We start from the raw sequence: 21,972 nt of genomic DNA on the forward strand, positions 1-21,972 counted from the left end.
TATAGTAGATGTTGTGTTTTTTCCTGATGGTACGCACAGAGACGTAGTACCGGTACCTTTCATCTGAAGTTTTCAAAAGAACTTCGATTTTTTGGTATTTTTCAAAAAGATTTTGCCTTAGAAGTTCGAAAAAAAAAAAAAAACTGTTGGAAAGCATCTGCTTAAAGGACACGATACTGGTTTGCCTTCACATGCTAACATTTTAGATTCTACGCATTGGACAGAAAATTCTAACCTGATATTTAGTGAAGTCGAAATTAGAAAGTTAATACACAAATTCCATTTAAATTGAAGAGAATTAATTCGTAGTTTCCATGAATATATTCACGGAAGTAAAGTTACAGATATGCTGCATCCTCTAAATGAGTGGTATTCAACCTTTTTTACGCCTATCTCTTAACATTTTCACAGACAAGCGTGTACCGTAGATTTAAGATATACTCGATTCAAATTATAGGTAATATACCAAAAATACGTTTATAAATGTATTACTTATTAACTAAATAATTCAGCTATATTATAAACAGGAAAACCATACTATAAATATAATATAAATATGTTATTTTAAATTTTTTATTTTCCTTAAGGAGTCACCGCCTATCCTAGGTTGAATAATATTCTTAAGTTAATTGAAAGTACTGGGCTTCATAGAGACACACAGCACAAATAAATAGACATTTCAATTTATAAACTTTTTCCTTTATTGAACTGCTTTCACTTTGATACAGAATCCAAATGATAATCAAAAAATAGAGATGAATGTCTTATTGATTAACCTTGAGCCTGAAGGAATCTTAACCCGTTGGGTTAGTGAATTCCAACAGTTTTGCCCTCGATCCACCCAAAGATTGGAGTTCTTAGTGGGAAGCGTATTTTTGTGGATACCGTCTGATGGCACGATCTAGAATAGTCCAGTCACGTTCAATTGGGTTAATTTCCGGGAACTGACTGAACCATAGCAATTTTTGGATGCCATTTTGTGTCTGCTGGGTTTGAGTATTTTGGCAGTATGGCACGGGGCGTCATCTTTCATAAACAGAGTTCATATTTTGGGAAGTAATCCAGAGAAAAATATCGGTAGCAGAAACATCTGCAAAATGTTAATGTATCCAGCGCTGTTATGTTTGCCAACAGATTCCAGGAACTTGGAATGTCCAGAACTTCATAGCTCCAGACACTATCAATGAAATCCTTCCCTGTTTGACTATTGGTTGTAAGCGGTTGAAATGGGATTCTTGAAAAGGTTGTCTCGAAACTCTTTGCTTTCGCTGAATAAAACTGGTGAAGATATGGACAAATCAGAGAAAATTATCTGATGCGAAAACTTAACATCGTGTCATACTGTTTGGAATATTAGCTATAGTAAGCAAGGGTTGCAGCTCTTCTATGACAGTTTAGTTGATGTAGACATTTGATACCTACAATCAGGCTCATTTTCAGATGTTCTGTCCCGTCTGTACCCTTGCACTTGCAATTTTGTTCCACACACATCTTTTGATGGCTCTCAATTGGCGTTGCATTGGCGCTGGTCAGACAGAATGTGGACTCACACTTTCTTTTTTTATGTCTTTTAAACTGTAACAACCCAATTCATGGTAGAGAATGGAACCTGAAGGTTTCGGAAAATTTGTTTTGGCTAGCAGTATTACGATAAGCCAAAACAGACCAAAGTACTAAATATATATACTATTAACACGTGTGTAACTGTTTCGGTAATGTAACATCGCCTTCATCAGACACGTTATGAAAGATCAATCCATGAATAAAAACTTATATATAACAGAAAGTAAAAGGAGATCACGCTCACTCTTCCCAGAGCAAATAAATTTTCCCATCCATCCACTGGCCCTATCATTAGTGCAACACGTGTATTAGCTCGGGGCGCCAAGTTTCGAGGGGCGGCAAAATCTGTCATAACTATATTCTTTAAAATAAATATTTCTTGTTGGAAACAGACTTCATGATGATGGTAATTAAATTTACTGAACTGACCTTTTGTTTGTATACTACATTCACAAATCATGTTTAGGTCGCAGTACTTTAAGATAACATGGACAATGCTAGAAAGCAAATGGTCAAATAAATCCCAGCATGAATTGCTTGATTGTTGTCGAATACAAAAATTCAATTCTCGAACAGTAGTGAACACTTGTTCCATTTAGTTAGTTATCACAGTTTTTGATATGAAAACTAGTCTTCGTCACAAACAAGTTTCTTATTATTGAAGGTGAAAACATTTTTTTTTTTTTTAATTAACAGATGTAGAAGGAAAATCAAGAAATAAAAGTAAAAAGAGCTAGTTGCACTTGAATGCAAACTGATATATTGAGATTGAAGCTCGATATTGAATTTTCTGGAAACGATTACCATCTTTCCTCTGCATTTTTGTATGCTTTATCTTTCACTAACATAATAGATTATTATTTAAAGAAAAAAAAAAAAAAAACAGACACAACGAGATTGTATTTGTAATGTTTACGGCTTTCAGAGTGCGAGTGCTTTTCCCTCCCCTTCGTTATTCATAATGGGAAAGAATACTTAAAATCGTGGCTTTTAAGATTTATTTCTGGAGAAGGGGGCCGTAAATGATGTCATTGCACGCGGTGGCAAATTGTTTAGGGCAGACCCTTATCCTTTCCGTGTTTCTTAGTCCATTGAGCTTCTTTCCACTTCCGTATCATACTTCTCTTTTTCCCTTCTACTTTTAAGGACATGAGATAAATTGGAAAGGAATAAAAAGAGTTGGAGAGGGAGAAGAAGTGTGATACGGAAGTTGAAAGAAGCTCAACGGATTAAGAAACATTTTGAGTGAGCAGGCTGCTATTGCAAACGCGTTTATGAAATATGATATCTAGATATTATGGAACGCAAATACATATTTACCAGAACTACAATTGTACACTAACCTCTATATGAATACTTTGTTGTTTTTTTCACAACATTATGCAAATGGCTGGAATATTCTTTCTTTCCTCATAAGAACAATGGATCCAAAGTTGTTCTACGGGAAAGGCGCAAGATAGTACATTGCAAGAAGGTACATTTCGTCTGAAAGTGAAGGTGATGATCTTTCAGAAAGTGATGATGAATGTTCCTGCCATAGGGTTTTCTGATTTGGAGTCAAGCAGAAATATCGTGCTCAGACTGGCCACAAAATCTCAAGAAATGTGAACCACGAAATTTATTTTGATAATTATTTCAACAGTCCTAAAGTTGAAATATTCTTACCTACACAGGTAATTTTGTCAGTAAACAGGGTTTCTGGATGTAATTTACCACCAGAGAATATGAAGAAGAAGGGAAGATGTTCGTCTCAAGAAGACATTGCAAAGCAAGATAACGTAGAGTTGCCTCGTGTGAGGTAATACTTTAACAGAGCAGTTCCTCTGTTGTCTACTTTTGTTGGCAGCCAGTCTATTGGGAGTGCACGAAGATGGTTCTCCTCATCAAAAGAAATGAAAGACATTGATTGCCCACAAGTTGTGAAAGTGTACAACCGTTTCATGGATGAAGTTAACCTTCTGACTCGCTGCTTGGTCTGTACCAAATTAGAGTCACATAACAGAAATGGTACTTTCGTCTGTTTTGTCACATCCTTGATACATGTGTTGTCAGTGCATGATTGTTATACAGGGTTGAGAGAAAAAAGCAAACGCCGGAGAAAGATATAGTAGCACATTTTGAATTCAAAGCTCAAAATACGATATGCATGTACAAAACGAAAAAATGAGGCATGTAAACGTGGAAGATCAAGTCGAGACAATAACTTGCGGCAAAACGTAGGAAAGGCCCTATCGCAGTTATACCTCTTCCTGACACCCGATTGGAAGGAGTAGATCATTGGCCTGAGTCTGTTGCAAAACAAGGACGGTGTAAACTTCCAAATTGTAAAAGATTCTCAAGGATAAAGTGCGAGAAGTCTAGTGTGAATTTGTACCTGAACAAACAAACAAACACAAACACACACACACACACACACACAAAACTGCTTCAAGTTATCCCATACTATGTAACTACTTTACATGTATGGTATACACGGTCCTAAGCCATTTGCATTTCTCACTGCTTTCTTACTGTTTTCGAAAAGTCTAATACCATCACTGTTTGATCATTGAAATGGTATGGTATTTTTAGCTCAGTTCAGTATTACATTGTTGAATTATACCACAATTTTTGTTTTGTACATTCTTTCCTATAAGTAATCTGTCATTACGTTGAATTCGTTACTCTTGGGTCATATTGTAAACGTGCTAAAGCTCGTGTTATATATTTTGTCACGTCATATTTTCTAATAACAATCATTAACAAGAAAAGAATGTGTGTCAATGAATGATGATGTTTTTGTACAACAAACTCAGAACCCTCACCCCAAGTGACTTTGAACGATTTTCTTTAATGATTCCATCAAAGGATGCTCCGAAGATATAAATACTCAGAGAAAAGATTTTTTCCAATTCAATAGTGTCTGTTCTTTCAAAATTATTGATTTCAGCAGTGTTTATTCGTTCAACATTATTGACTTCCCTGGTGTTTCTTCTTTCAAAATTATTGATTTCACTGGTGTTTCTTCTTTCAAAATTATTGATTTCCTTGGTGTTTGTTCTTTCAAAATTATTGATTTCAGCAGTGTTTATTCGTTCAACATTATTGCCTTCACTGGTGTTTCTTCTTTTAAAATTATTGATTTCACTGGTGTTTCTTCTTTCAAAATTATTGATTATACTAGTGTTTCTTCTTTCAAAATTATTGACTTCACTGGTGTTTCTTCTTTCAAAATTATTGATTTCACTGGTGTTTCTTCTTTCAAAATTACTGATTTCTCTGGTGTTTGTTCTTTCAAAATTATTGATTTCACTGGCGTTTCTTTTTTCAAAATTATTGATTTCATTGGTGTTTGTTCTTTCAAAATTATCGAATTCACTGGTCTTAATTCTTTCAAAATTATTGATTCTGTTACCAGCCCTTATCTCCCCAACATGTTGAGTAATGACAAATAATGATTAATGAATAAAAGAACAAACTTTACTTTCTTGCAAATTTATTATACACAAAAAAATTTCAAGTAAATGTAAATGTACACAAGAATCAACCATGCGCAGGACAATTGAGAAAAAAATTCAATACAACTTTCAGGCAGAACAACGATATGATGAAAACTATGAACCCAGGAAAAAAGGGTAGTGTACATGATAAACATGTACCTGCTGGAAACATACTTGAAAATACAAAACAAATGGAATAGAAGCAGGGATGTATGGATTTTTTCCATATATGAAATTTAACAAGGCAAATTATGGAATACAATATATAACATGCAGACACAATTGTGCTTTTTTTTTTTTCACTATATAATGTTCACTTCCTAGTTATCATGTAGATGAAAATAAATACAGGCTAAGACAAAAACACTTGCTCTTGTTTCTATAGGAAAATTTGTATAGGAAAATAACGTTAGCTATTGCCTAAAAATACTTTTATCATTATTTTTTAATTATGTTCTTGCATAATTGACTTTAACTACAACAATTTCCAGCAGGATTTACATCTGAATATATATATATATGTTAATTGTTTTTACAACCTTTTTTACTTCATTCTTACTGTAAAAATTCCTTTCATTACATTTTTAAGCTGGAAAATTACCTATTATTATTTTAGCTATTACAATTATTTTGATACTATGAAAACGTTAAAGATTATATTGTATAGTAAATGAGTTGGATATTAGTAAATATATGACAATTATTTGGATCAAAATATTCAAACTGATTTAATTATATGGATTTCACATAAATTTGCAATAAATCAAAGAATACGGCTCTGAACGATTTATTTTTCGGTACGTTTCAGATTGTTGAGATATATATATATACAGGGTATTTTCTGAAATTTTACACTTTTAGATTATTATTTCCCTGCATATTTCGTATGACTTTTCGTAAAAAAAAAAAAAAAAAAAAAAAAAAAAAAAAAGTACTAATTATTTTTCAATTGTGAATTGCTTTCTCTTCTTAAATTTTTGCTTTTTTTTCTTCTTTTACCTTCTAAAATTCATGACGTTTTGTACAATGCTTCGTTACTTTTTAATAATTTACTTGATCGGTACACATCCTGTATATATAGTTTACCAAGGCTGCCGCAAAATTTTCTTGTTTGTGTAATCGAGATAAGCGTTCGTCGAATTTTTAACAAAGAGTAATTTTGATTACGTTTCGAAAGTAGCTTTCACATTTGCATAAACAAAAACAGTGATTCTTACCCAAAATTATCAAAAATTGTCAGGCATCACATAAGCGGAAAAGAGATTTAATAAAGAAAAAAAAGTTCTAAGTACATTTTGTATATATCACTGTAAAAATTTTCTTAGTTACATTTTCATTACTCGCGGTTGATGTTAATTTACTGAAACATAACAATTTAGAACTCAATTTTGATAAGTTGAAATTTCAGAAAACTTTAGTTTTAATTCAAATTTTTCAGGCTTGTTTTTAAGAAATGCAAAACTTGAATTTGTCTTTCAAACATTTAAATTCTTCGGCTCATTTTACAAAATTATAAATTTTAAGGCTTATTCTTACAAATTCAAAATATTATGATACCTTTGAAAAATATTTATTATTTTCATTTACATATTTCAGAACATCATATAAAAATTTAGAAGTTTGAGGTCTAATTTAGGGATACATTTTTGAGAGTTTACAAAATTTGGAACAGGTATAAGAACACAAGCAAGACTTACATGACATGAATTTTGTTATCGGTCAGCAAGAAGATAATATGTTAGTATAATAAGTATTGAAACAAACTGTGTTGTGAAATTCTAGGTTTTATTTATTTATTTTTGATAAATTTCGAAGATATAAAAATATGTTATGCTATTTCCTTATTAGAATTACTTTGAATACTATATCACAATACCATTTTTTAACCATCCTTCATTTTTTTTTAAAATCCTTTTTAAGTCTACCACAGGCTGATGAAGGAAGTAGCATCTTCCGAAAGCGCTACCTGTTGCATGTAGAAGAAAATTCTGCTACATATTTTTTTGCGGTGAGTAATAGCCTTTCCGCTTTTTCTCACTACTTTGAATACTGCTTAATAATAAATTTTCAGAGTAAGAAATTATAATACTCTATTTAAAAATTGAAATTAGCGGGACAGGAAGTTGATCTTTAAAATCAGTTTCATTTAGAGTGACTTAATCAAATAAAGAGTAATTCTAGTTGATATCTTGAAAAATTGTGTCAACCTTGGTAATAACAATATGAAAACGATTATGACAAATCGAATATCTGATTTCTAGAAATAAATTTTTGAATTCTTATAAAATATAATCCATATCAGAAATTGAACTTTTTGAAATGGAAAGATTTAGTGTATCATATTTATATATGCTAAGGTTTATATGTATGTTAGGCTGAATTTGAAACGAAAAGAAGATACATCACTTACCACCTAAATTCAGGTTCAGAGCTTTCTAAACGAAGTACTAATAAATACAGAATAATTTTAGTAATAACATACGATAACTTTAAAATACAGTGTGTTCAAAAAGTATGGACAAAATTACGAACGTTTATAATAGTAATAATACAGAAAACTCGAAGTACGTTTTACAGAATAAATAAATCCAGGAGTATACAAGCTTTAATAATTATATGATAGCTCAATGTGCGTTTCGTTTAGCTAGGCAGACATGAAACTGGTATTTAACTTACATCTTTACGCAGTAAAGACAGAATTTAAAGACAGAATCCTAACTTCACTGTTTTCCAAAGAACAAGTAAAAGCTCTAGTCAGTATATTTCGGATTATTTTATGCCTGCCGTCATCAGGACAAAAGGAAACAAAAAATATATTGTCAAAGACAGTAGAATATAGCTAAAATAATGCAACTGAAAAGTCTGTGTAACTTAATGTAACTTCACTACACTTAAAATAGACTAACTTAACGTAACTTGACTGTGCTTTGAAAAAATACTAACTAAACGTAATTAGACTTCACTGACAAACAGATTATAACTAAACGTTACTTAAATGCACTTAAAAAAAATACTTAACATAATTGTTTTTGCTGAATAATGACTAACTTAACGTAACTTGATTGTCACGAATCATTTACAGTAAACACTGGAAGAAAGAAAACATTATTTACAACGAACTGCTTTCCATGCTACAGTGACACAGAACAAGCTTTGCTGAAAGTATGATTACGGCAAACAATTTTGACCACAACGTAAAAATAGCGAAACTTTAAGTCTAAAAAAATAGAAACGAGCTTCTTCCTTTACTGCGCACCTTCTCATCGTATCAAACAACTATTACTCTATAGATTGAAGTGTCTGTCACACATAGCCCCGATTTATTCTCCGATATCAAGCAACATTATTTCTGTTTTAACTTACATTATGACGCCACATTGAAACTTACATAATATTCAAACATTGCAGAAAAAAAAAGAAATGTTACTGCAACTATACTCTGAATTTTAACCGTACATATTACTACCATCCTAAACTAAATTTTAAACTAAAATATTAACAGATTTTTTCGAACACCCTGTATATTACACAAATTCGATCAAATTCTCACGCTGTACTTCACATTTTTTGAAAAAGGGAAGAGAAAAAGCAAGGCACCAACACATACATACAAACATATATATATGTACAGATTCACCTCATATATGCCAACATTCGTACACAGCCGTTTACACCAAAAGGCATTCGTATGGCTTTTTATTTATCATTCAGTCACAAGAGGTAATACCAAACAAGCACTAATTGTTACTACTTATGTAATTACTTACTTACTTAATCCTCACTGAAGTGAGATGCCACCAATTTAATTACTACTGCTATGTATTTTTTTAAATCGCTTTACAAAAGCTAATTATTCTATCGTAGAACAATTATATTGTCTCTTGATGATATCTGTATGTATATATAGCAAGTGATGGGGCACTACAACAGTGCAGAAGTACACAAAACAACGAAACTGAGAGTACAGATATTAAAATGTATCATCCTGTACTGACAATGTGATTAGTGTGTTTGTAGTGTCGCATGCGAGTCATATTATTTCCATAACGAATTTTTAATTTAAAAAATCCATTACTAAGAAATTATTATTTTTTAAAAGAAAAGAACGATTATGATTTTCTATTACTTATTTGAACATTAAATAAACGACTTACTTATTGGCTTCTCCTGCTATACACAGGGGCGGATCCAGGGAGGGGCGACTGAGGCGATCGCCCCCCCAGAAGAGGCAACTTTATTATATATATATATAACCCATCACAAAGTTTGGAACCCTTAAAAGTAGCAGTATGACACTCCCCCCAGAAGTAGGTCCTGGATCCGCCCGTGGCTATACATGACATATCCCACTGAGTATATGCATTTAAAAGCCTCTCCCCTATAATCTCTAATGTTTGATAAACGCGAACAGAATGTCACGTTCAGAGCCGTGCCGTGGGGGCAGGGGGGCGAGCGGGGCCACGGCTCAGGGAGCAAAGTAAGGGGGGCGCAAAATTCAGAAGGGAAAAAGAAAAGATGGAAAGAAAAAAAGAGAGAAAAAATTACTTGGAATATTTTAGATTAATTGCAGTATTTTTTAATCTAATATTTAATTTGACCAAGGTCAGATTTATATGTACTAGTATGTACCTAAATCCTCTTCCTGCTTTACGAAGTAGTCCTATAATGTTACCTCGTTAGGAAAATGCATTGCACATACATAAAATGGAAGGAAAAAATAATAAAAAGTGCTCAAAATCAAGGAAAAACACGTTTTTTTATTTTGAAAATTTTCTTACGCTTCGCGTCAACCATGGTGGCGTTTCGTAGCTGGTCTGTCGACCTCACTCATTTGTACGGGGGCGCCGTCGTATACTCTCACCCCTGGTGCTGATTTTTCATGGCACGGCACTGCTTACGTTTGATATTTTCATTTTATCAACATGGTGTTTAAGGCCCGTCATATTGGATTTTACATGACGTTATATACCCTACGAGTATGACGACTCCATCGATAGCCCATTTATTACATTATATGAAGACGTTTCATTACTATGCGGAAATAAAAGAAGTTTACAATTTACACACACACACACACACACATATATATATATATATATATATATATATATATATATATATAGTGAATTAGCATATAGCATACTTCACGGTTCGCCATATTGAATCATAAATGACGCCCTATATCCAGAATCAGTCCTTAGATTATGACAAGACTATCGAGATCTTATTCATCAAATTATATAAAGTAGTTTAGTTTTACGCAGTAAAAAAGAAGTTTACAAACTTACTCGTAAATACAAACGTAATTAAAAAAAAAAAAAAAAAAAAAAAAAAAACCTGCAGTTACACATAAAATTACACCTACGTTCGTGAATATCTGCTAAAATCAACGACGTTTCGAACCTACGAGGATTCTTCTTTGAGGTTTTAAAGTAATAAAGAAGAAAATGAACTGGAATTAAAACCGAAAGCAAAAAATTGCTTGGATCTGTTCAATGTTGACGCAATTTCTAACAAATAAATTCCACCTGGAGACTATGCCCTCACGTTCTCCTATACTATCACATATTATCTGGTTCCAGAGTTGGAAGCACACCTCCTAAAACACGTTCAAAATTGTGAACCATTCCAGCCCAGTCAGCTTCTATCTAATTCAATTCCGGATTCATTATTTAAGTAAATCGTGATACCATAAAGAATCACTCTGTGCAAAAAAAAAAACTTGTATACACATGCGATAACAATTCAGAAAGGTGATGTCTGTTTCAATTACATAAGGAATCTAGGATTGAATTTGGACAGAGGTTAAACAAACCAGACCTGGATTACAATTCTAGATATGTTTTTCCACTGCAGGAGGTATGTTACCAACTTCGAAACCAGGTAACACGCAACACCAACCTTATGAATCTGTTCTTGAATCCTACTGTGAGCTACCAACCAAAAGAACTAAAAAAAAGTTTATTGCCTATAAACTTACAGAACATCTCAATAGAAGCTCTGCGAACTAAATGATATTAAGGATTAAAATTGCTCTAGGTTACAGGAAAAGACATTGCCTATCAGAAAACAAAGCGAGATTCCGGATATTTCAAACGCAATATAATCTGTATATTTGCCGACCTCATTGACGGTTGGGCTGATTCAAATAAGTAAAAGAAAAACCAACATATAAAAAGTGCTTCCAACTAATAGTGCTTGATTTGCTCACAATATAGAAGTCGCTAGATCTGTAAATAAGTCGCCAAATCGTCATTTAAAAGTCACCAAAAAAAAGTCGCTAATCGGAAATATTTTTTGTCGCTATTCTGGAAGTCGAATCCTCTAGATTTAGCAACTTTTACCCCAAACTGACAATACTAATCAAGGTTAGCTAACCGGAGCTTTAACGTAATCTACCGATCATGTTCCCACGAGCTACTAAAAGCTCGCGATCGACGGTTTGGCGATCACTGCTATGGAAGAATGTTTAGACAAATTCTCCGGACGTGAAATCGTGTACACATGGGACTGCTCTATGTAGGCTTTTCTTTATAAATTTGCTTTCAATTCCAGACAAAAAATCGATGAACAATCCTATCTAGGTTACAACCGTTGTAGTTGGTTACAAAAATATTATGACTAGTAAGTGCAAGGTTAATTATATATTTGATCAAGAAATAACACTTATGCGTAAACGAAACATAACAACAACAATAGTTCCAAATACTTTGTTAAGATTCTTCTGCTGCACTACGCAAATTAACATACCATATAACTAAATTTTTGTATTTATTTCAACCCTAAACAGAAATTTATGGACTCGTATGCGACTACAATTGAGAACAGGAATTTGTACTTACTTTTTCAATAATATATTACATTAATAAAAGTACCTATGACACAATGATGAATTCTAGTTACTTAGAATATTATACATTCATATACAAACAACCAAACATGACCCAAGAAACATGGAAGTTAACTAAACTTACTACCAAGTACCCATCTCGTAACACAACTTAATATACATTAACTTTCAATTTATAAACACACCAATTACTTCGTTTTAAGTGAAATCTATACGGGAGGTTACATTTAAAAATTAAACCAAAAAAAATTAACACCTGTTAGTATTTTTTACCTTATCTTAATTATCTAGTATCTAAAAATAGGAAGACATGAATATGTTTGCAAATATTATCATATTATAAAATACACAAAACAGAAGACAATTTCCTCTGCCTGCTTAAAGAGGGGTAACATTCACCGGTCTCAACAAATTTGACAAACAACTATTTCACCTGAATTCGTTCGCATGAGCTATCGTTACAAAATATTAGTTTATACGTACTAAATACGTATACATACCGTGTTTTGTACTCATAGCATTTTTAATGAGCAATTAGGTTCACTATAGATGCTCAAACAAGTTGAAATGTTTTATTTCATTCGGCAATAATCTCCCTAATAGTGCATGGTAAAGGTCATTGCATTGTTATTGATTTACAATAATTCTAATATGTATATATGTATATTTAAGTCTAGCGTTTAGTTATTGCTAAAACATTATGACAAAATCTGCAGAAATGTATGTATTATTGCTCAAATCATGGTGTTTGATTTTGTTTAACCAACCAAATATCGACAAACCATCTTTGAGCACAGAACATGTTACACAAAACCAATTAATAGTGTTGGATTTAAGGAGTACTTTTGTGTGTTGTGGTCCTGAATCTTTATTCACGTACAAAACATTTAAAAATTTTACAATATACTCTCAAAAGTGCACGCTGAGTGCAATAGATATTTGAATTTGATTTTTCGTAAGACACAGGCACCATCATTCAATAGGATCATAATAATTTTCTTAGGTATAATGAAACTAAGAACTACGAAAAAAAAGTTACAATTTATGCCTCGTGGTGAATACAATTACCAGCTGAAAACAATTAATAAGTGTGTGTCAGCTCGTGACATGAACTAGTTAAGGTTTAGAACTATTAGTTTCTGAAGGTAAATAAATATCTAACTTAGATTCAAAATCGTGTCTATTCGTATTCAAACTTTGATCATTAGCTAATGAATAAATTAGTTCTGTTAGTGCATTAACATGGTGTTTGCAGTGACTTATCGAGGATTTCACTTCAGTCAGTGATTCAATAGTTTGATTTCAATTGTGACGAACTTGATGTATTCTCATTCCTAATTGTCTAGACACCTTTGCAACATTCTCTGATATTAACAACATAAAATATTACAGAATATTTAGAAAATATGCAGAGTATAATGAATATAAGCCGCTCTATATATTCTTTGTATGAAAATGTTAATTATTATAATTATAGTGCAATTTTATTGCGTTGTATTCAGAGGGTGTAGTACGAGCATAGTAATATATTATATATAATGAATTCATACCTTTGTCATGATGTACGTATTCATCACAATTTCTATCAGACAGTGACACAAGTGACATGTTGAATGAGCAATGCCTACCAGACGGTGACACAGTTAATCTTGAATGAATAATAATCAATTGAATAAACATTATTTTCCTCAAAATCGTTTGAGTCTTGGAACAAATTAGTAAAAAGAATTATTGCTTTGTTTTGTGTGTTACCAATCAAATTTTGAAAAGCTATAAAATGTTGTGGGAAACTTATTGCAATATCCATATAAGCAAATATCCTTCTAGAATATTATTGTATTTCCCAACACAACAAACTAGCACCATAGAAAATATTCATTTAATTCCATTAATTAGATAATATTGTCAACACAAAATGAATTTATATATAAATGAACGAGAAACTAGTTTTTTTTTCCGAATGTTTGCTATTTGTTATTGTATTTCACAATGGAGATTATTTTCATACGAAAAATAAATCTTCCTTGAAAGAGGGATAGGGATGATATTTCAACTTGATGCTGTTATTTCGCCAGAATCTGCCTATTTCTTTTTCCAACAGAAGCAATGACGACATAAAATGGAATATCATCAAAGTTTCAACTAAAAAAAATCTACAAACATGTGATTTCAGAAAACTCCCTACACTTTATTTAAACCTTAAATTCATCTAACTTCTTCCCATGTCCTATACTGACTTCGGAGTAATGCTAATTTCTCGTCCTTAAGATATCGACTTACATTTCATTTTTGCACATATTTTTGATAAATTCATTTTGTGTTGCCAATGTTACCTGATTAGTGGAATGAAGTTAATATTTTCTATATTATTAGTTTATTGTTCCTAACATTTTCAGGCCTAAATTTAAATTTAAATTTAAAAAAAAAAAAAAAACTCTTTAGTCCTAGGACCTGCCGAAAGGCAGATTACTTAATAATAATAATAATAATAATAATAGTTTATTGTGTTAGGAAATACGATAATATTCCAGAAAAAATATTTGCCTATAAGGACATCGCAAAAAGTTTTCCCACAACATTTATAGCTTTCCAAATTTGATCGGAGACATACAAATCGAAGAAATAATTCTCTTTACTAATATATTCCAAGCCTCAATAGTGTAATTAAATGATTTTTGAAGAAAATAACGTTCATTCAATTGATTAATACCACTATCTGATAAGATTGTTCATTCAAGGTTAGCTGTGTCACCGTCTGGTAGGCATTGTTCATTCAAATGTTAGTGTCACTGTCTGATAGTTGTTCATTCAATGGATTACCTATATCATTGTCTGATAATTATTCATTCAATAGATTAACTATGTCACCATCTAATAGACATTGTCCATAGATTAACTGTCACCGTCTAATACACATTGTTCATAGATTAACTATGTCACCATCTAACAGACTGTCCGTAGATTAATTGTCACAGTCTAATAGACATTGTTTATAGATTAAACTATGTTACCGTCTAAGAGACATTGTTCATAGATTAACTATATAACCGTCTAATTCACATTGTTCATAAATTAACTATGTCACCGTCTAATACACATTGTTCATAGGTTAACTATGTCACCGTCTAATAGATATTGTTCATTCAACACATTAACTGTGCCTCCGTCCAATAATGTTAAATATATAACTTATTTGAGGTTCTGTAGAAAATGTTCCGTATTTTGGTATCAATAGAGAAATAATTCAGGGGATACCGGGTTCGATTTCCGGCCAGTACTTCCCAATTTTCGGCGTCCACCCAGGGTCATAAGGCAAAAGTGGGGTCACGTGAAGAAAAGACGCGAAGGCCACTAGGTCTTAAAAGCTTCTGATACCCCTGTTAGAGACATGGTGAAGCAGTGAGCTGATCACGTGTTAGACTAGGCTGGACTTAGTTCTGCCGGTCGTTAACAGATGGCATTGAAGCGGCTTAAGCCTATAAGGGCCGTCATGCCAGTGGTTAGAGAAATGATTCATTCTGCGCTTACAAGTAATCCTTTTCCAGTGCAGTTATTTCCGTGGTACTCTTTAAATTCATGAATCTTCAATAAGAACGGAAAGTCATATTGGAATCGAACTGACAGGGGAACATACCAAAAGCTGAGAACTTGGTTTTCTTACTTACTGTATGCTGTTACAATTTCTTCCTTGTTTTTAAGGGAGTCTGAGAGGAACGGTAAGTTTTACGTCCCATGGTTATTCCGGCTAGGCTAAAGGACACGATGATGATGAGAAATGAATGAAATGGTAGAATGAAGAAAGTGGGCGAAAACGGGAGAACCCCGAGAAAACCCACGCACACGGTGTTTGTCCACCACAAAGCTCACTTGGCGCGAGATGGGATCGAACCAAGGACCCCATTCACCAGAGGTGAACGCTCTACCACTGAGCCACCGCAGCCCCAGGAACGGAAATAGAATAACGAAGCTGATTGATTAAATGATTCGTATTTACGTCCATTCTCAGTAGCAACACTACATAAGACGAGACACATAGATAGAAAAGGATCCAAGTATTGTAGTGCGATCGCTGCTCTGCTATTGGGAATTGAACCCGGGACTTCATACACCAAAGGATCACACGCTAATCACTGTACCAACAGGAAGGGCTGAACAAATAAGTTAGCATTTGGAGAGAGGCGTTTCATGGAAACAAACATCAGTGCCCATTTATTTAACTCCGCATGAAAGAACATGTTTCTATAGCATGTATCCCATTGTTAGTGCTCCAAAGCAGGACAAAGAAGATGGAAATCAAGAAAATTGAATGATGAACAATAAAAAAAGAAAGAAAAAAATGGTTGTTTATGACAATGGATTGGTCTTTGAATTCAATGTAATGATAATGGATAGAGATTATATCTCGAGTACGAACTAACAAGTAAGGAATCATAATAGTCAGAATAAATCTGAAGTAGTTGAAATTCTGTGAGAAATCACCGATGCTAAAGAGTCAGTAACTTTTCGAAAAAAACTGCAGCGCAAAAGGTGTACGTTTTAACACGAATCTTAAGTACGTTGTGTTGAAGGGAAAGAAAAAGTTACAAATAGACACAAATTTTCGGTATATCTACCGAATGGTGACGTAACTAATCTCTAGACAAACATTGTCCACTCCTAATTTTGAACAAAAACTAAGTAAATTCTTACTGGGTTAAATAAAGTTTCTTTCAAAATTTGAAGAAAACATGAAAAATACTGTAATGGAAATTAAATTAAATCAGTTTTATGCCCCACGAATACGCCTTTAGGCTATGGGAGGCGGATAGTTCATGATTGTGAAAGAACTAGTCGAATCAGAATGCGAAAGGAACGGGAGAACACCGTGATACCCGATGAACACGATGTTGTCCATAACAAATGCATATGACCTCAGTTCGAAACAGGGATCCTTCGCACCAGAAGTAAGCGCTCCCATTATATTATTGCTAGATATATATGGCTGTAATGTAAAATTTGTACGAAATTTTTCACTGCCCTACTGTTATGAATAGTTAACAGTTGAGCTCAACATTTTGCTAGCTCTATTAGATCACCTAGAACTAGTTTAAAGACTTCCTTTTTAATAATAAAAGTGAAAAGATAAAACAAGAATGGAATGGTAATTTATTTATTGTTGTGTTTTAGATTTCTGTAATGGTTTGACTCATTCAATGCAATGCTGTTGTTTCTTCACGTGCTTTTGTAAACCAGAAATAGCAGTATTGCACTTTGAATATACAAGACCTAACGTACTTCAGTGCAGGGTTACCAATTTAGTGGTTTTCTCAGTAAATCTGGCAGGTTTTGCTATTCAACGCGAAACTTTTCCATTAAGTGCCTAACACGGGTGGTGTTTTTCACCACATGCTCTCATAATCTGACAAGGAACCCCTAGGTATCGATCAGAGTCCGATGTTCACGAAACTTTGTATATAGAGAGAGGTGCCCCGGGGAACTCGCACAACCAAAATTGTAGCTGCAGTATCCAAGACATTGGGTCACTAGAGCTCGAGGAAGATAAAAAGTGGAACGTCAATACATTAAGAACATGGTGAGAAAATGCACGTTTCTCTTTAAAACTGTTCATTGGAACGACAAGAAATGAGTATACATGAATACGAAACGGTAGATATGATCTGTTAGAAGTGACAGAAAAGAATATCTTGAAAGAGGCTGTGTTGCAACTGGTGCCATTGGTGTAAATGAGAAGAAGGTCATGCGATGCACCAATTTGAACGCAAATAGACACACAAACCTGTTGGTGAAGTCTTTTGTGGAATTATATTATTCCTGTGCTGCTTCTGGTAGAGTCGTTTAGGTACAAGATAAGCAAAGTGTATTTTACAACACAAGTAGTTGAGCTTTGCGAACGTCAGATTATTGTTTTGCTACTGGTAATCTCACCCTTTTCATTTGCGCCACATGCCTGGGTCGAATTGGTTTTGCTTGGTGCGAAAATGGCACCTAGTTGTTCTCCGAACCCGTGAAGATCAGTCAATGGAATAATGTAATCCTACAACAGACTTCATCAACAGGTTTCTGCATCTATTTACCTTCAAATTGATGCATCACCTGACCCTCTTATCATTTAAACCAATCGCACCAGCTTCAACATGGCCTTTTTCAAGATGCCGGATATTCTTTTTATCATTTTTAACAGATCATATCTACCATTCCGTATCCATGGATACTCATTTCGTGTCGTTCCAATGAAGTTTTAAAGAAAAACGTGCATTTTCTCACCATGTCCTTAATGTATTGACGTTCCACTTTTTATCTTTCTCGAGCCCTAGTAACCTAATGTCTTGGACACTGCAGCTACAATTTTGGCTGTGATAGTTTCCCGAGACACTCTCTCTATATACAAAGTTTCATTAACATCGGGCTCTGATCGATACCTTCGGTTCCTTGTGAGAGTCTTTACATAGAAGGTCACAATCTAGCAATAAGACACCATTCTTTTCTACAAGTAATCTGAATTATACAGTGTTTAATTTAATTATAATACACACATACATTATATTCATGCTAGATAATTATCATCTTTAAATAGATTTAGTTAATAAAAAGCGAACATAAGAGCTGAAGAAAAGTTTATTTCTTCTTACTGGGATAATAATAGGTATTATTCTTTAAGGAATTTTTGTAAATTTTCATCCCTAAATAAACCAAGATATTGTAGGTTTATTGTTTATTTAGAGAAATTGTAGGATTTGATCCCTAATTTGAGTGGGATAATGGTATATTTTATTTCTTATTTAGCGAAATTCTTGTGGGTTTTGATTTCTGATTTGAGAGGAATAATAGTAGGTCTTATTCTTTATTTAGAGAAATCCGTGAAGATTTTGATTCCTGATTTGAATGAGATAATAGTAGATTTTATTCTTTAAGAGAAATCTTAATGGATTTTAATCCCTGATTTCACAGGGCTAATGATAAGTTTTATTGTTTATTTCGATAAATTCCCATGGGTTTTGATCTCTGGTTTGAGTGGGATGGTAATAAGTTTTATTCTTTCTTTAGAGAAATGCTTCTGGCTTTCAGTCCCACACTGCTGAGAAATTTTCAGGACTTGATACTACCACTGCTTCAATATAGTGCCGAAGCTCACATTGACAAACAAAAGTAAACACCGTGTTCACAGACAAATAGTATTCTTTGTTTCTTTTTCAGTTTAACGTTCCAAGTTTATACACCAATATACATTTTGAGAATACATTACGTTTGAGTTTTGTTTGCCAATAGATTCTTTGGATAATTACAAACGAAAAAATGTATATAATAACTTTTTTTTTTTTTTTTTTTTTTTTTTTTTTAATGGTGGCAACGTTGGGGTTTGAGATTCAGAGAAATACGCGTCATATAGTTCAGTATAAAAATAATATATAACAATTTTGAAAAATATACAAAAGCCTGACGTATTTTCCTATCGTAATTGTTTAAATTTTTGCGCCAGTTATTAATTACTTTTCGTGTGCTTTCTAGGAAAATCAAAACTAAATTCAATTTAATATAATAATAATAATAATACGATTTACTTAAAATAGGGTACTTTCTGTGGGGAAGAAAATTCCTACTTTGAAAGAAAGAAGTTGTAACCTTCTAATCTCTGTTTTACTTCCATAGAAATATTTTAGACACTGCATTTGTTTTTCTATTAATTATCTTCCTAGTTATGATTTCCCAATACTTGGAATAATATATTAACAGAAAAGAAAAGGAAGTACCTCTTACTGTTAACAAAAAAAGTTTTCCCCTCAAAAATGATACAATACAGACATATACTGTATTTAACGTATCTATCAGACATTATGTAATCAGCTCATTATTTTACATGGTTTTCTTCGAATTCTTAAACGAAATTTTCCAATATGTGCTTCACTATTAGGATTGTGTGTCACTGTTACAAGTATGCTACTTAACAGCATTTTTTTGAATATGAGGTACAAAAAATAAATAAACTATCTGTTTAGGGATTTAGGATTTTGATCTCTGGGCTTTCGGCATCTAAGGCCATTTAGTCCTTCACGATTTGAGGGATGACGTCCCTCGGCGAGCACACTATCCGGGGAAAGGGAAGGAAGAAAGAAAGGATTGGGGAAGGAAGTGGCCTGGGACCTATAAGATAGGTTGCACCCCGACATTTGCCTGATGTGAATGAGGAAAACCTCATTCGGGCTGGCTGGCCTGAAAAAGCGTGTTATACTTTTTCGACCGAGCGACCCAATTGGGAATCGAACTCGGGACCAAACTATTTGTTGCGTTAGAATAAAAAGCATTTTTTTGTTTTAACAACAAACGATAAACCGTTTGAAATGAGAGTTCGAATTCGTTTTCATAATTCGTTAATAGTAACAAAAATTCGTTTTTCTCAAAACCTACGCATGAGACAAGTTTGGTATGATCAATTTCATATATGTCTCATCGTTGGGTAGTATTATACCTAAACAAAATTTAAACTTTAAGAGAGAATATTTATGAGAATTTATGGTTATATTTCATTAACTGTATTTTGTACAGTCGTGTTGCCAGCGTCATAAATGAAAAGTTTCAAGATGGTAAACTCTATTATCAATTCCATTTTTAATAGGTAGAGCGGTTAATGCATAATATTAATTTTTACTTAAAAAAATTTTTTTCTTCTCCATTTTTTCGAGAACTACGCATGAAGATTTAATACCCACTAGCATCATTTTGTTCAGCTTAACGAGATCTATTTATTGGTACACGCCTAATCTTTGGACAGTTTTTTTTTTCATTAAACCCTGATATTTTAGAATTGAAATCTTAAGAATTTCTTCATAAAAGATTTACAAAATTTGAAACCAAAAAGTCTGCGTCTATAGATGATGTCAGAGATATACTGAATATTTATATTCCCATACTGTTCTGTTATATATATATATCGAGCCACAGCCAGAAGAGCAAGATTAGATAATTAGTTTCTTTCCCCTCGTGGCTCAAAAAGGGATATGGAAAATTCGAACTTAAGAACTGGAATAGAGTAATAGATTGAGGATTAGGATTAGGGATACTACGTATACTAAGGGCAGTGGCAAACTGAAAGTTAAGAGCGAGTAGAAGAACAGGTTGAGAATAAGATTTAGGGACACCCCGTATACAAGAATTGTCATTATGACATCATTCCACACGTAGACTTGTACATGTCAATATTTCTTCAACATAAAGCACGGACTTTTTTTATAGTCTCCAGAACCTTCAGAGAGATCCAGATTCTTGCTGGGTATTAAAGCTGCCATACACCGACAACCTTTTATAACCATATGAGCTACTTAGTGAATTGCTGCTAAAGATAGCTTGCTTTGTTAACATCCCCATCTCAATTTTCTATCGTTTTAAATATAAGTTTAGAAGGGCCCATAGGATGAGAGCCTGGTGGTTCATTGGTAGAGAATTCAACTCTGGTGCGAAGGGTATCTGGTTCGATCATAGGTCACGTGGGTTTGTGGTGGAGAACATCGTCAGATCTCATATCCTCCTACATTCTCATTCTACCAAATTCCTTTTATAAGCATTTGCCTTCATTAAATATCCATGTCCTTATCCTAAAGGAAATAACCGTGGGACATTAAGGGAACATAAACATTTTTGTTCTGAGAAAGGTCACTAGCTACAGTGGTAACATCATAGCAACTTCGCGTCCAGTAAATTTTGGGGGTACTTTTAAGCTGACAGCTACCCATTAATGCTAAAATGAATATCCTTCAGTAAGAATGTTGAACATATTTTTACGAGAATACAATACTTGCCTAGAAATATCGTCATTGCTTCAGTTAATATTTACCGATAACGAACAATATTTTTACTTATAAAAACACACATACACAAGTGTACAATTGTCAGTTAAACGTAAGTGTTCACCCGAGCATATTCTTTTGACAAAAACTTCAGAATAGATAATCCAATTTGAGTACAGTTTTAGGCAACATACAGAGAAATGTGTCTATTCACTGAATTCATTCGCACTAAGATTAAAAACTAACTTCTTTATTCGTAGTTGATAGTTTCATTTTCAAAATACAGTAAAATTTAAGTTAG

The 21,972-nt window shown here is 33.2% G+C and overlaps 1 long non-coding RNA gene across 1 annotated transcript; it reads right to left on the reverse strand.

The window, feature by feature from the left end:
* Positions 1 to 5,021: 5,021 nt before the first annotated feature.
* Positions 5,022 to 18,157, reverse strand: LOC145683795 (uncharacterized). Its single transcript, XR_014131179.1, has 2 exons — positions 7,199 to 18,157; positions 5,022 to 7,132 (listed from the first exon to the last, which is right to left on the reverse strand). It is a non-coding gene; the product is annotated as an uncharacterized LOC145683795 (long non-coding RNA).
* Between the last annotated feature and the right edge of the window lie 3,815 nt (positions 18,158 to 21,972).

Source organism: Thermobia domestica, chromosome 4 (assembly GCF_964235325.1).
Source record: "Thermobia domestica chromosome 4, izTheDome1.hap1.1, whole genome shotgun sequence".
Lineage (NCBI taxonomy): Eukaryota > Metazoa > Arthropoda > Insecta > Zygentoma > Lepismatidae > Thermobia > Thermobia domestica.